The sequence below is a fragment of the Aedes albopictus genome, chromosome 3 (assembly GCF_035046485.1).
Source record: "Aedes albopictus strain Foshan chromosome 3, AalbF5, whole genome shotgun sequence".
NCBI lineage: Eukaryota > Metazoa > Arthropoda > Insecta > Diptera > Culicidae > Aedes > Aedes albopictus.
In genome coordinates, this window is record NC_085138.1 from 70,265,057 (window position 1) to 70,281,929 (window position 16,873).

The following is a 16,873-nucleotide window of genomic DNA, read 5'->3' on the forward strand; positions in this document are numbered from 1 at the left end:
ACCACATTGGTGATCACCGGTTTTTGAGAGTGGTTTAACGGATTGTGCAGTGATTTAGATAGGGTATCGCGCCACTTGGGCGGTGGCTTCTATATTCGTCTGTTTTCCACTCTAACTCAGTCAATTTTGAAGCAATTGACTTGAAATGTTGTACACTGGTAGATACTATACCTATCTCACCACATTCCAAAAGTTGTGTCAATTGGTTCAAATTTGACTGAGTTATAGTGGAAAACAGACGAATATAGAAGCCACCGCCCAAGTAGCGCGATTCCCTACAGCTTAATAATTTGTAGTTACATAGCATGGTAAGGTTTCGTGAAACGATAATTTTAAACCTAAATCAATTATGAATAAGCGGAATGAGCATTGATAAATCTTTAAATTTTCGCAAGTTGAATAACACTTTCCGATCACAGGATGACGAGGTTTTATAAAGGTTTAAGGTCGATCTGTCATCCTGGACATGTGTTTTATATGGCGATTCACCTTATAGTTTGCAGCATCTGTGGCCGGATTCATAGTTTGTTTTTGTCTAGGAAAACTAATCCTAATTGGGCATCTCGATTCGGATTTCATTACTAGAGCTCTATAGCTTGAGGTCCGTGTCAGAGGAAGGTTTTCATCTCTAATGCTTCACCGCTGTCCGAAATGGCCAGAAAATTGGCAATCAAAATAGCATTGCATTTCATGAGTCTCTATTTTACCGGAGCACTATAAATGAGCAAAAAGTAGGGGAATATTTACAAGTCAAATTGAAACATATAACACTATTTAAGAACAAACGAACATTAAATTTCTAAAACATAAAACAATTATTCTGTCTTATTTATGTAACGAAGGTTTATACCCGTAACAAAGTGTGCATAAAAAGCGGAAACTGCCAATCAGAATACTTTCTTGTGATTAAGTTTAAAATGACTACTATAACAAAACCGAATACTTTATGCACTATACAAAGGACACGGGATATACCACAATAGGTCAAATATTGGTCGCATTGGTTTGTGTTTCGTACAGAGAAAAACGTTTCAATTCAAACAATTCAAAAGAAAAATAGAACCTGTGGTAGTTTGGTGACAATAATCATAACTGAGTAGGACATGCCGTTGGGGAAGATCATTATCATTCGATCTATCAAGCCGGAGAGTACCCCATTTCTTCAGTTCAATCACATAACATTCAGTTATGATTATTGTCACCAAACTACCACAGAACCCACTCTGTATATGCTCAGGAGGGCATTTCTCGAGAATTAATAAAATGTATTCTTATTTTTTTTATTCGTGAATTTTAACTTAGGCTAATTCTTCACAGATATTCTTAATTCTTCACCTGAACAAAAGTGATCTAAATAACTTGAGTTATTTGGATAATGTAAAGTTATTGATCTGCGTTCAAGTGACATGGCCATATTTTCATAACTCCACAACTTTGGGAAAAATTTCGAGAACTCTTGTGCCACACGATTGTCCGGCGAAGGAGGATACCAGACTGCTTGAACATATTGAACTGCATGGACAACCGGCAGATAAATGGAAACGTGAATTGTACCCGTTACTCTGTGGATCGGGATTCTAATAATCATGTTCTATGCAGCAGTGAAGTACACGAAATAAGAAATTACATTTCTACATTTTTGAGATCATAAAATGTAAGCAAATTTCTGACATCTGTTTCTTACTGTACCTATAAAAACTCTTTTGATGGTTTTGTTCAAAACTTTGTTTTATGTCACCAATAATTTATGTTATATTATTATATCTTGTTAATTATTTAGAATTGCTCAAAACTTGCTTCTGATGGCTCTAAAACACAGCTTTTGTGAAGGTCGAGGTCAGTGTTTTTACAGCAGAAAGCTTAAATATATTGTTAATCTTGTTGTTGATAGTTTCCGTCGTAGTGGAGCATATAGCATGACAATCATCCACACAAACCTTTACTACATCAACACGAATAACTTTGCAATAACGTACATTCATTTTTGTTTTTTTTTTCATGAGCTTTTCCCAAAATTTAGTAATGCATTTCAAGATATTAGATCTTTTCTTGTTTCATATTCTGAAAATCTTACTCACCTAAAAAATGTATTGAACAATGAGTTAACAAGTCTATAGCCAATATGTTACTTGTTTCTCCATACGATTTTCTCCAACTACGAATTGAATGCTGAGCGATTTCGATAAACCCCTTTGATTTTGATAAACTTTCGTATTAGAAGTGTCGTACATGTACCCTCGGATGTATGTATTTGGCTCTGAAGCATTTTTTTTTTATTTTCAAAACTAATAATTCGGTAATATCGGTATTACTAAAAAATCTTCGACAAAAACTGTGAAAAGTGACCAATTTTACCCGAAATGGCCAAACAGCTTCTGGGAAAATTCTGAAATGCTGCTAATAGAACAACAAAAAATATAAAAAATATGTTCCCAGATGTGTCGTTTTCTAAGGGAACGTCCATAAATTACGTTAAGCAAAATTTCATGTACAGCCATTCCATAGAAAATCTACTATATCGATCTCTGAATGTCATGAAACTTGGTGGGTTTGTAGTTCATCAAAAACAACTAGACCCATATTTTTTTTTTATTTCGTCATTAGGGTGACAATTTTAAGAGAGAGTGATTCAACAAATCACAGTTTTCCAAAACCAAAAAATTAAAAACTCAGGTTTGGAACCAGATGCCCGATTTTAAATTCCTTTTTATCATTTAAAATATTTTGAGTTACAGTTTTAGGGGAAAAAATGTTGACGGTGTTAAATTGTGTTTAAGTGCAAAAAGAGCCCTTTGTTTGTGAATACTTGACAGAAATTCACGGAATTTTCGGAAACGAAAACGGAAACGGTTTAGGTAGCATGAATAATATTGAAACTGTTGATCAATATAAATATTGATTATAAAAAAAGACACTACACCGTCTTCAAGCAGAGGTTGTACACACTGAACAAGCACTAGCATTAGACAACGGACAACACACATAACACCCAGTGGCCCAGTGGAGAATTTTCCGTTCGACGAAAAGTTTTCCCCGACTGGAGCGGGAATCGAACCCACACTCCGCACGGCCACGAAGCCCACAATAAAAAACACAACACAATAATAAACAATAAAGCTGAGATATAAGCACTTTATTTTTTTATTTATTATTTTTTGTTAAAAAAAATAATAATCTGGTTGAAAAGCCAACAATTCGAAAGAAGACTAAGTAGGAAAGGTGGTCAAAATTGGGTTGTCACTGCATTATAATACTAAATTATATCAAATTTCTGCATGGAAATAGGAAAACGATAAAATACCCTGGATAATCAAGTCTAAGCACGAAACGATACGATACAACGTACCTATGTCTGTAAAATTTATTGAAATGTGTTACAATAACAGCTGTATCCATAGTACCTCAGCAAGTTTCTTGTTCCGACTTTTCGAACCGTCTGAGCAGAATACCCTCTTCGAATGAGTGTAATCAATTGTTTACCTTTTAATTCCGCCCTGTTATGCTTATGCTTTGACAGATACGCGTATTTCGACTACCACTTGTAATCTTACTCAGTGTCAGTTCACCACTTATATAACTCAGGGTGGCCACCGAACCGGGAAAAACGGGAAAACCGGGAAAAAGACGGGAATTCAGAACGACCGGGAAAAAAGCGGGAAAAAGTCGGGAATTTGAGATGATTACCGGGAAAATTATTGTTGAGAGAAATTTGGTAAGCATATTTGAATTTTATGCAAATCATCGATAATCTGTATGAGCAAGCTAAATTCAGATATCGATTCAGATACTGTACAATCTTGCTTTTCAAAATTTTGCTAGTTCATTATCGAATTTGTGAATAAATTTAGAACTTCAGCATCATTTCAAACATAAACAATTTCATAAAGGATTAATTCTTTGATAGTTTCAACATGAAATAATGGATTGTTTTAACCCTTTACTTTCCACGATTTTGAACGACTATTTATATGTCAAGAAAGCGTTTTCGAAAAAAAGTGCTCGAACAAAATATATTCTAAATTGGCCAAAGTTTTCGAAATCAACGAAAAAGTTTTACAGTTGTAAATCATTAGTTGTTTGATTGTTTATCAATAGTTCTACTATTGAAACGTGTGTTGATAGTTGGGTTTATCTAATGAGATTACAATTGTATTGTAAAAACTATTGAATCATATTTGTTCATTTCCGTTTGTTTCGAGTTCGTCAAACATCGATGATGCTCTAGAGCAACCAAGGGCAGTAAAGGGTTAAATATTGAAAGTGAATTTAAAGAGAAAGAATTGTGTCTTTCGATCAGAATATTTAACATTTCTGACGAACTCAAGACAAACGGAATTAGATATAATAGTTTTCAGAATATTATTGTAACCCCATTAGTTTTGGGTTAATTACTAACCACTTGTGTAAATAGTGGAGCCCTTATCAAAAAATACAAAATCACTATTAATTTACAACTATTTCAAAGTAAGGTAAGGGGCTGTCCATTAATTACGTAAGGGAATTTTTGCGATTTTCTGATACCCCCTCCCCCCCTTGTAAGATTTTTTGTATGAGAACCCAAACATTTTTGTATGGCGCGTAAGATTTCTCAAACACCCCCTCCCCCCATAAACCCTTATGTAATTAATGGACAGCCCCTAATTTGCAAAAAAATGGAAATGTTCATAAACGTTCAAAATGTCTTTTGTGGTGATATCTAGGGCGATCATAGTAGGTCTCGTGGAGACACTTCACTTGGAAGACAAGAGTTGTCATCGGAAGAAGCACTCATCGATCGGAGCTGAAGTTATATCGGAAATCTGAGTATAGAAGTTTAGCATAAAATCCTTGTTATTGCTATTTAATTATTCACGAACCCGAATACACCAAAACCCCACATCATTCAATTCGGTTTACTGGTTTCCGAGATATGACAGTTCAAAAATTAGTTTTCTAAAAAAATGGTTTTATGCCAGGAAGGTTCTAACTTCGTGAAAGATTAATCAATCGAGCCCAAATTTGTACCAATGATGCATATGTAATAAGTCGACAAACAGTCAGAATTTGAGGTTTTTTGGTGCATTGTTACAGCATGTTGAACTTTTTTGTGAGAGAAAAAAAAAGTTGCCTATCCCAAACATTTTGGCCACCCCCTGTATAACTTCTTAAATAACTCAGAAGCAGCGTAAGGACCAGCCAGGTTTTTCTGTTCAACGTTCACTTCACGATGACACGAAAATATTCACCTAATCTTCAACAGGACCGTATTCCCAAAAACTTTTCTTTCATACACTTCCAACAGAAAACTAATATGTATTAGTATAAGGAGCTACAGTTTGTACGTGCACAGTACTTAACTCACACTGTCACAGTGTAAGATCCTAAAATCGAATCGTTTGATTGTATATTACTCAAATTACTCCACATCTGATGTAATTGATTGATGCAAAATTTGTTATAAGAATAAATTTCTGCAATTTAGTAAAACATACCTATTTGTTCAGAATTATAATTGGTTTCAACTAAACTTTCGAGGATAAAGCATTAGGGAGAAATTAGAGAAAATGGAGCTGCGTCCAAATACACTGAGCTTTTGTGGCGTGACCGATCATTGACTGAGAATATTTTTAATCATTGGTTGGTGATCATTAAAAAAAACCGAGAGGGTAGAGTACTTCTTCATTGCTGTGTGAAAAACAAGCTTAAGTTAGAATTCACGTAGAAGAAAAGATTTAAAAATCTTTATTCTTATCATCATTTAGAACGTTGTTGCAAGACAGTGCTAAAACAGTTTGATTATTTTAAACTATAATCGTTCTCAAATATGGTTTATTGAGGAAAAGTATTAGTATTTACTAGTTAAATGCATAATTTTGAGTGATTTTTTTTACATTTTTCCATTTTTTACGTAAAACGAGAGTTGAGTGTTACATACTCCAAAAATGTCCATTTCGAGAAACCGGGAAAAGTTGAAAAATTGTACCGGGAAAACCGGGAAAAAGACGGGAATTCCAAAACTAAAATTGAGTGGCCACCCTGATAACTAACACTGAGGAAGATTACAAATGCCGTAATCTGGGGGGTAGTTGATCAGCGAATCACTATAGGATTCACGTTCTTCAACCGCGTGTACAGTTCTGTTTCACTGTAAAGATTTTTGACGTAAATCAATTGTGTGAATATGCCAATTGTGTCAGATTTTACATAAAAATATAGACTTTTTTGGATGTATATTAAAACTCGGTAAAAAGACTGACTTTCAAAAAATCGCCTTCCGTTAACACCTTGCACGCAGATGGCTTACAAAATTATTTTATTCTTTCGAGATATGCTTATTGAACATAGCTTTGAGTTACAAATTGATGTTAACATATAAATTTTATTTGAATATAGCATATTTTTGCGAAAGTAAGACGATTTTTTAAATAACGTTCCAACCCTAAGTAAAAGTAAAAAATGCTATAATTATTTACTTCTTTGAGCTAATGCTGTACGAATTGAGCAAAAAATACTTAAATTCCGGATTAGGCTTTCCCAAAAGCCAAAGGAATTGGTATCCCAAAAGCTACCTTTACGAAGGAAATCATGCTTTGTTAGGAAAACTTGTGGCAGATACAGGGGATAGACAAAATGATCGGGACAGGCAAAATTTTCACTTTCCAAAAAATGTTCAACTAGCTGTAACTTTTCAAAAAGTGAATCAAATATTCTCAAATTTTTACTGCAAGTTCTTCAACTAGTTGTGTATCAGTGGACAAAATTTGGAAAATATCGGATGATTCTTCACGAAGTTATAAAGATTTTTGAAAAAGATAAAATTATCCGATAGCCAGCTTTGAGCTGTTATATCTCCGGATTCAACGAACCGATTGCAATGAAATTTTGACCATTCATGACTTATATAATGAACTCTGAAAAACATTTGACTTAACTTGAAATTTTTACCAAGCGAAAAAGTTATAGCGATTTTATTTTTTTCACGATTTTTTAGTAAATTGGTCTATTTTTAATATGCATCCCATTACTTTATCTATTTATTGGCGGTTATGTTGTTACTTTCCTTCAAAACGCATTTATATATAAGTCAATTAGAGGGAAACTAAATGAACTATAATTTGCGTCTTGAATTTTGAAACGATGTTGATGTTTTGGATAATTTGGTGTTTTATTAGAAAAATAATCTAATCGTTATAATTTTCTTCCGTGTTAAGAATATTAAGTTATGTCAATGGTTTTTCATAGCTCATTATATAAGTCATAAATGGTCAAAATTTCATTGCATTCGGTTCATTGAATCCGGAGATATAACAGCTCAAAGTTTGGTATCGGATAATTTTACCTTTTTCAAAAATCTTTATAACTTCATGAAGAATTGTCCGATCTTTTCCAAATTTTGTCCACTAATACACAACTAGTTGAGGAACTTACAGTGAAAATTTGAAAATATTTGGTGCACTTTTCGAAAAGTTACAGCTAATTGAACATTTTTTGAAAAGTGAAAATTTTGCCTGTCCCGATCATTTTGTCTATCCCCTGTAAGTATATCCTTCGATTCATGCTCGAAGATTTAAGTTTCGTTATGTTTTTTTTTTAAGTTTGAAAATAGTCTAGAAACGCAGAATTGATTTGATACACTTATCAATTTCAGTGCAGTTAGTTGAAATGTTGATCAGTGACTGGGTGGCCACGGAAATATAAGCTCGGAGATTTTTTTTTTTTTTTTTTTTGAAAAAGTGGGCTGGCCTCTGTATTAGGTCGTCGCTTATTTTGCAAAAAATGCAAATGTTAAATGTTCTTCTTTGGAAAACGGAAGCACAAAGAAAATTTTGCCAAAACCAGGTTTTAATAAAATAGATAATTTTAGGACCCGAAAGTTCCAAAAGTGTGCTTAGAATCCACTCGTTTGTGAGATATTGGGCAAAAGAGGATGGGTTTTTATTAAGATTTGAAGTGGTCAGTCTGTCAATTTTTCAGTAGTTTTTGGCAATATCTCGAAACCGGTAGGTATATCGCAATCTTAACACCTCTTTGACCCTTCAGGTTTTATTGGTTTTATTAGGATCCGGTATTTCATCGTCAAAAGAATTCCATGTTTTTTTTAACATGGAACATACAATTTTTGAAAACAGGGGCGTAAATGACGTAGCTTTTTTAAGCGATTTAAAACAACACAATAATAAACAATAAAGCTGAGATATAAGCACTTAATTTTTTTATTTATTATTTTTTGTTAAAAAAAATAATAATCTGGTTGAAAAGCCAACAATTCGAAAGAAGACTAAATAGGAAAGGTCAAAATTGGGTTGTCACTGCATTATAATACTAAATTATATCAAATTTCTAATACCCTACTCCCCCCTAGTAGCATCTCGTCACAAATTTGCATAGCTCCTCTATAAATGGCGTAGTTTGTTAAACAACCCCCTTCCCCCACAACAAAATGTTCATTTCAAAAAGCAAGTCACGAAAAACTCGAACTTAGTTCTGATATCAATTTTAACTTGTATGTTTGAAGAATATTATGAAAAAAAACAACAATAGCTAGAAAACATTGCCGACTGTGGAGCGGATCTGGTGTGATGGTTAAAGCACGTGACTATCACGATGAGGAGTTGGGATCGAATCCCACTCCCGACAAACTCGCAAAATATGAGTTCTTCCTTCGGAAGGGAAATAAAGCGTGGGTCTCGAGATGAAAAAGGGCCAAAAATCTCGTTAACCCACGAGCGATCGCGCTGTTGTATTTTGTACAACACGTTGAAAAAATCTCGCTTTTTGTACTCACCATTAGCGTGGTGCTGACGCAGGTAGTCAACCGCGCGAGTTACGGAAGGTTAAGGTTGAAGGAATCGTCATTGATATCACCGTCATCATTGAAATTTCGAGAGCAGTTTTCTCGTTCAAAACACAAATGTTCGTTATGAAAATGTATTCACTGGATTCCAGATAGAGAATGGAATACAATGAATACATTTTCATTGTAAACATTGATGCCTTGAAAGAGAAAACTGCTTTCCAAATTTCAATGATGACGGTGATATCAATGACGAATCCTTCAACCTTAAAACAGAAAAAAAATCATTTCCGACTACCTGGTTCAGATCGCTAACATCAAGACCATAGGTGCAACTAGAGGAGAATATCATTAAAGCTAATTACTCAATAAACCACCCATCGTTCTGCTTAATGCCGAAAAAATTTAAGTAGATAGTCCCAATGCAGTTCAATACCATATTATCCTAGGAGCTCTTTCAAAGATATTAGTTTGCTCAATAATAAATCTGTTAAGACTATCAATTTGGTTTCATTTGAATAAAAATCACCACGACATTTGAAGCACATTTGGTGGGCGTTAAGTCAGAGGGGACCAAGTAACAAAATTGACGAAAATTAGATTTTTAGGGCATTTGATTAAGGATTACTTAAGCTATTTGGAACTTTCGCCCAATTTTCTTAATGTTACAATTAACGAGAGTTATAGCACAATTTTCTTTTAATTGAACTGTAAAAATCGAAAATAGTGTGCAGTCAGAGTGGACCATATGCTTGTTGTCAAGAGAGCTGAAAAAATGTGTATTGGTTAAAATCTAATAAATAAAATAGTTTGATGAAATGTGATACGTTTCTAAATCGTATAACTGCCTAACGCATTTTATGATGATTATTGATCAAGAAAGCACATAGAATTCCATTTTATTATTGTCAATATCATATTTTATAGATCATCGTGTTGAAGCATATTGTGGCATTTCGCGTGCAGACAGAGTGGACCATGTGTCTCTAAGAAAAATGGTTGAAATTACCTTATTTTTCGTAATCCTTTCCAAATCAAAATATGTTTGCTTAGTAGCTGTTGGGTATCATATTGAAATGTACCAATACCCGTTTCATGAAGAAATTGATTTTACCGATTATTTAGGAATTGTGTACTTGGTTCACTCTGTCTGAACGATTTTTTGAAAAATGCTATTCCTTTGAATAAATTATTACAAACTGTGTAACTACAATATTTCAAAAACGTACCGAACTATGAAAACACATTCAAAAGTTGTTAGCTATTAAATGTTCAAGTTAAGAATTCTTAAATGGCTCATTAATTGACTGATATTGAACTGTTGTACTTGGTCCACTCTGACTGAATATAAAAATTGAAATGGTAACCAACAGTGTAATAACAGAAATAACAGATTTCAAACTTCCTGCTCACATTATACAACACTCCTATTAACTGTTGTCCTACTTGTGCATTATTTTTTCATCAAATATGTAAAAACTTGAGTGTGAACTGTAGTTGGTTGAAGATTTTCCAAAAACCGTTCAGTCAGGGTGGACTAAGTACAATCAATTATTTGGCAATTTCTCGGTTTGAAGCTTTATTTTACGTTTTTTTCGCGATCAATACAGAGCGATGCTGTGATAAATAGTTATTAAGATTTATGGCAAAAATTCAAGAAAATTTGTTGAAAAACTCAAAACTTATAGAGCTGCAAACTTTAAAGTCGTTTTTCTAGAAATTAAGTAAAAGACACATGGTCCTCTCTGACTTAACGACGACCATTTGAGGAGTTCCTTCTAAAATTATTTAAGCAGTTCATTCTGGAATTGGGTTTTTGGGTGTATCCGGATTATTTTATAATTGGATTCTCCGCCCAAAATTTAGTCGAAATCCAAAATTTCATGATTTTTTGAGTCCGGGAACTATTTTTAAAATGCATTTAAAGTTTGTATGGGGAAATTTTTTTTGTTCGGCTCGAACTGTCACTTTATCGATTGAACTGTCATTCTATCCACGAAAATTAAAACTATTATGTTAATTTAACCGCCAAAACAAATGTATTGAAATACAATAAAATCACGTTATACTAAAAAAATGAGCTCTTTCGATTAGGTTATAGAAAATAGCAATATTTTGTTCACTAAACAACCGAATTCCTCAAGGAGTTTCTTTTGGGATTCTCATTTTTGAGAATTCCTCCCTTTTTATTTCTTCCAGCACTTCCTTCTGGGATTTCTTCAAGAATTTCCATTGGGATTTCATTTGAGATTTCCTCCTTTTTGTATTCTTTCAGGGGTTCCTTCAGAGATCCCTCCAAGAACTCTAAGGTTTTTCTAAAAGTTCATCCATCGGGAGTTCTTTCAAGGTTTTCTTCGCATCTGCTTCTTCGGACACCTCTTCAGGGATTTCAAACGGAATTTCTTTTAAGATTCTATCAAAACTTCTTCCTGGGTTTCCTGAAGAAGTCCCTTTCGGGATTCTTCCAGGAGTTCCTTCTTGGTTTCCTTCTAGAATTCACTCAGATATCACTAGTTTACAGCATTTTTGAACTCGGTAAGCTGATGATCATTTTTGGTGTAGAATCATGCCCTGAGTTCGAAAACGTGAAGGAAAAAAATTACAGTAGAGCGGAAATTTTTTCGACTTTCCATACAAGGTTGATGATTTGAGAGTCAGTAGTGTGCGGTAGTTCGGCAGCAGCAAAGTTTCGCGCGCTCGCTTTGCTAGATTTTTGCGATTTTTTTTTCCTCTTCCCTCTGCGGGGCTCCGACGACGGGACGAGTGTGCGCGCGCCGTAGTTCGAGTCGGTTCCGAATTTTTCGCTTCCCTTCGGCGCTAGTTTCCAATACACTTTTAGTTGATAATAAATATTTTCTTTCAATTTTTGCATTTACACAAAAGAGTGAAAAATGTTACTTCGGGTTCGCCGGTCGAGAAAAAATCCGGGCACCGACAAGTGAGTCGCGTTCAGTGTATTTCTGTGTGGAATAGACTAAAGGTTTCTGCTCCCTAGTGGAGTGGAGACGCGCGATAGAATTTTCTTTTTGGCTAGTTCTTGCGTCGAAAAGTGGTCGGTTGTTAACGGCGGTTTGTGTATATTGATCCATTGTCAAATCATATCACCAACCATAGGTGACTCCCGGACTGACAATGTACCTTACCCTACTAACAAAAAAATCCTTCCTGAGACAAACGTGGGGATGCAGCGATTCGCGGTCTTTATAACAACGTTTGTCTTACTAACATTCCCTTCCATCCTCGATGACCGTAAGGACGTGGCCGGCGCCGTTATTGACCTTATTAAAGTTGAGAGCTCTCGACCTGTGTACATTGAGAATAGTAAGCTAGTCCCAAGCCCTATTCATTGGTTCCTTGTGCAATTTCGATAGCTCTGGTCAATCACGGAGTAGCAACTACGAATTGTGCGGTCATCTATGCTCATGCTCATGCTCATGCTCATGCTCCATACAAGGTTGATGATTTGAAACCGATTTTTGTTCTATTTTTAAGCAACGTCGCTCACTTCACACATCTCATTCTCCGTAATCAATGCTCCGATTGAGCTGAATTTTTTACTGTTACTCGCCTACATATGGTATGTCAAATAAACGTTGAGAAAGAATTTTTAGATTGTTTTTTCTTATTGAAAAAAATACATTTCTTCACATATTTTTGGAAATTTGGCTAAAATTTAAGGAGATCGTCCCTAAAACTCGCAAATATCTTGAATTCCATCAATCTGACACAAAACCTGCATTCAGATGATCTAATGGTATTGTATTCAGCTTTTAATTTATGGAAAAAGATTTGGAATTGGTTGAACAAAACGCAAGATATTTGAATTTTAGTAAATTTCATTCAAAAACTGCTCCACTATAAATTTTTTGAAGCTCGGTTTCGAAATCAGTGCTAAATTGAGCTTCAAAAATTTTGGTCGTTGACAGAAGTTCACGACTTTCGTTTTATTTTGTAAACTAGTGTATTCATTCCGAGATCTCTGTAGGAAACCCCTCCTGGTGTTGCTTCTGGGATTCCTCCAGGACTTCTTTTTACGGATTCCTACAGGAATTGATTTCTGGATTTCTCTGGGAGTTTCTTCTGGGATTCCTCGAGGACTTCTTTCTAGGATTTACCCAGGATTTTTTTTCCCAGGACTCCTCCTGGAACTTTTTCCGGCATCCCTCCATTCACTCCTATTGGAATTTCTTCAGGATTGTTTTTCTAAGGTTTCACCAGCAGTGCTATCTGGATATCTTCCAGGATTCCCCAAAAGTTATTTTCGGGATTCATTCAGAAATTTCTTCCGGGATTCCTTAAATAATTTCTTCCGTGATTTCTTTAGAAATTTAACCACGAGTTCCTTCTGAGACTCTACAAATAGCTCCTTCTGAGATTACTCCAGGAGTTTATTCAAGATTTCTTTAAAAGTTCCATCTAGCATTGCTCCAGGAACTTCTCACAGGATTTCTTTTGGAATTTCTCTATGATTTCTTTTCAAGATTCTTCCAGTAGTTCCTTCTGAAATTCTTCTGGAAGTTCCTTTTGAGATTCCTCCAAATCCTTTTGGGATGTTTTCAGAAGCCTTTTCTGGGATTCCCAGTAGGAATTCCTGTGAAAATGTTATCCTTCTCCTGTTGGGGAAACCTTTAAAGAACACCATGAGAAATTCCTTACAAAGCTGCTAGAGGAGCTCCTTAAGAAATTTTTGGAGGATTTCTTCAATGAAGTTTTGTAGAAACTATATAAGGAACTCCTGGAATTATGCCATAATGCCAAAAACTTAGAATATTTTTCCTTTGCAGCCTTAGCAGCGTGTAGTGCCCTATAGCAAGCAGCAAACTATTGATCGCTGAAAGTATTTGAGCGAAATTGATTTTCATACACACTATTCTTTCATTGTTCATTATTCTTTACGCAGGACTTCAAAAACATTTTCTCGGATACAGTTGTTGCGTCCGATAGCTGCATATCTTATGAATGGAAGCGGGCATTTATGTCCATTATTTGTTATTTACTTAAATTAATGTGATGAAAAAAAAACATATCATGCATATATATTTTTTTCATTTACTGGATAATGATACTTAAAGCAAGTAAAAAAAATATTAAACTTAGTAGAAAGCTACGTAGCATATCATGAACCCCTACCCCCTATCGTCACACTTCGTCACAAAATCACATACACCCCCTCCTCCCCAAAAAAAGCTACGTCATTTATCTACGACCCCTAAGGCACCTTGAGGGATTACTTCGTCTTGAGATACGGACTTCATATTTTGACATCAGGTTGCTAAGGTGGTCAAAAACATTCTCAATTATGGACACACTTTCGACACAATCCACTGAACACTGATTTGGATAAAGTGCGATTAATTATTAAGAAGTTTATGAATATAAAACCTTGGGGAGACAGCGGAGTGATCCGTGTTCTTCTTGATCTGTGGGATACCGAACTGTTTCACTACGCAGAAAAACATATTCATGTAAAATTCAGCGAAAAATCATGCACATAAAGGGAATGCTAGAGTTAGTGCATATTTACATGAGATATCATGTAAAATTACGTTACGTTCGTGTAAATTTTCGCTAATAGTCGCGTAACCGGTTGGAGTCCATGATGGTTTCCGCGATGGTTGGCGGAAATTTACACGATGGTAATGTAATTTTACATCATATCTCATGTAAAAGTGCACTAACTTTAGCATTCCTTTTATGTGCATGATTTCTCGGTGAAATTTAATTACATATTTTTTTCTGTGTAATTATCAGTGAAGAGAATTGTTTGACAACTGAAGGACAAAACAAGCAACAAAGAAGGCGCGACGATTAGTCTTTATCCCTACTGGTAACATTTTCGTTGCAGACAAAACGGAAGCTGAATTTGTTTCAACTCGTGAATAATCAATTATTACAAACCCAAAGTCGAAACTTTTTGATGATAGATCTTCAACAGAGTTGCAGTGTTTACCTACTCGAAGTTACCGTTTGAAAATCGCAATGCAAGGCTGAAAAATCTCTAAACTCGGGGTGCACGATGTTTATCCTATTATTTTCAAGTTGGGACAATATTATGTCGCATTGGGTGGATTGTCGGTTGGGACATTGTCATTATTGTTGCGTGATGGTTAAATTTTGATTCACTGCTAATTATATTGAAATACATTTTGTGTATTTCCTCCGAATCCAATAAGAAGCAATTTGATCCTTCAAATTTCGTTTAAAATGCTCATAACAACATCAAAGTGGCAATATTTCGTTATTTTCCCGTAGATTAAGGATGGATTTTATTATTTTCAATTCAATCCATGGTAAAAGTTTGCTTAGGGCGATACCATTGTGGTTTAAACATGAACCCAGTGCTTAACTTCTCCATGATCGGATCAATTACACTACTAAACTCCGATTGAAAAAAACTTTCAAAATAAATGTTAGATTATTTTGCCAAAAAAATAAATTTTGTACCATTTATCAAGAAATAATTTTAATTTCCCAAACTTGTAAAACCAACGTGTGCAGAAACAGTGCAGTGATCGGTCAAGATTCATAAGCTGAAGGCCACTAGTCAGGGCTAAATACTTTTTATGTTTTCCTTCATCAAATTGGAAGTGCGACAGACCTTCTCGCATTGTTTACATTTTTGAACGTTCTTCCCATATGATACGAAATCCAAACACGAGTGAATATCGCGCCCCTACGGCTCACTTCACTTTAATATCCGATTTCCTAAAATTCAATTCAATAATGTTTCGTTCGCGCGTTAGTGACACGAATTAATAATATTCATATCCTACATTTCAATAGCACCACGGCCATCATCCATTATTGTTCGAGCCGAAGTAGCTTTGACGCGTACCGGATAATGAACTCTCGAATCATTCCGACAAACAGTATACCTAGTGACTGACTGACTGTCTTGTGGTCAGGTCCGCGTAAGTTAATTCAAACACCGGCAGCCAAGCTGTCGACGTGGAGCGACCTTGACACCGAACGAGGCGTTAAAGCGATCCAACCACACTGAAAAGCTCTCCTCTTGCGTTTCGGATCATGGTGCATTGCCAAAACTGTAAATACGGTTGCTTGCACCCCTGTCGCGTCTTGTTGATCTGCAGAGTTGCCACTTTTATGCTTTGATATCGCATTAGTTTGTAATACTTGAAATCTATCTCTGGAAAATTGGTGCATACCTTCATGTCTGCGTCATGTTGCAGACACGAATTACAGATGAAAAAGTTATACGTAAGCAAAGAAATCTTGAGGCCAACAGCTCATAAGAATTTAAAAAGCTCAAGGGGCTGTTCATAAACCACGTAGACCAAAATTTGGGTATCTCAGACCCCCCCCTCCCCCCTCGTAGACTTTTGTCCATACAAAAATTTTGGAATTTGTAAGGAGCGTAGACTTTGGCCAGACCCCCCCCCCCTCCCCCCAAAAAGTCTACGTGGTTTATGAACGGCCCCCAAGTAGTCGATTTCCGTTTTTTAATTACCCTGAATTTCATAATAATATAGAAAATTGCTAAACTATTTCTTATTTACTACTTTATTCGGAATCTGTAACGAGCAGAATGAATTTATACATTTTGTTCTAAAAATTATGACTACGGTGATAACAAAAAAAAATCGTAAATTTGGGAACACTGCCAACTGGCCGGCCATCAAACGCAGGGTCTTCGCACTTCGGATCGAAAAAATTACCCCATCATTACTCGAAAGCAAACAGTGCAGTAGTGGCGTGAATGAAACGCATCACTCACCGGCATCGCTTAGTCGTCATCTATTAACACTTTCCGTGCGGACCGGGGATCGCGTTGTTCAGCATGGAGTTTGATGACCATTTGGGTGGCTCACATACTGCTCCATACCCAAGGTCATTTGTCAGTGCCAGTGGGCACCTTCCTCCCTCTAGTGGTCTCATCAGCAGCAGTCAGCGCCATGTGCAGTCTAGTCCGGTAATTGGTAGTGGCATTCGCTAATTGGATCCTCTCGATGATGAGCATAACCGGACAGGTCAGTCATGAGTGATCTTGGGAAGTTCCCATGATGCCCGCAGGGTGATGATCTTTCACCGCTCTGGGCGTGACGAAGGTTGAATTTTAATGATGCACACTGCTGATCTCCA

At 35.7% G+C, this 16,873-nt stretch overlaps 1 protein-coding gene across 1 annotated transcript in view; it reads left to right on the forward strand.

Moving 5' to 3' along the window:
- Positions 1–16,873, forward strand: part of LOC109427095 (protein takeout) — a 66,349-nt gene that overhangs the window by 16,061 nt on the left and 33,415 nt on the right. The gene's annotated exons all lie outside the window — the stretch shown is intronic.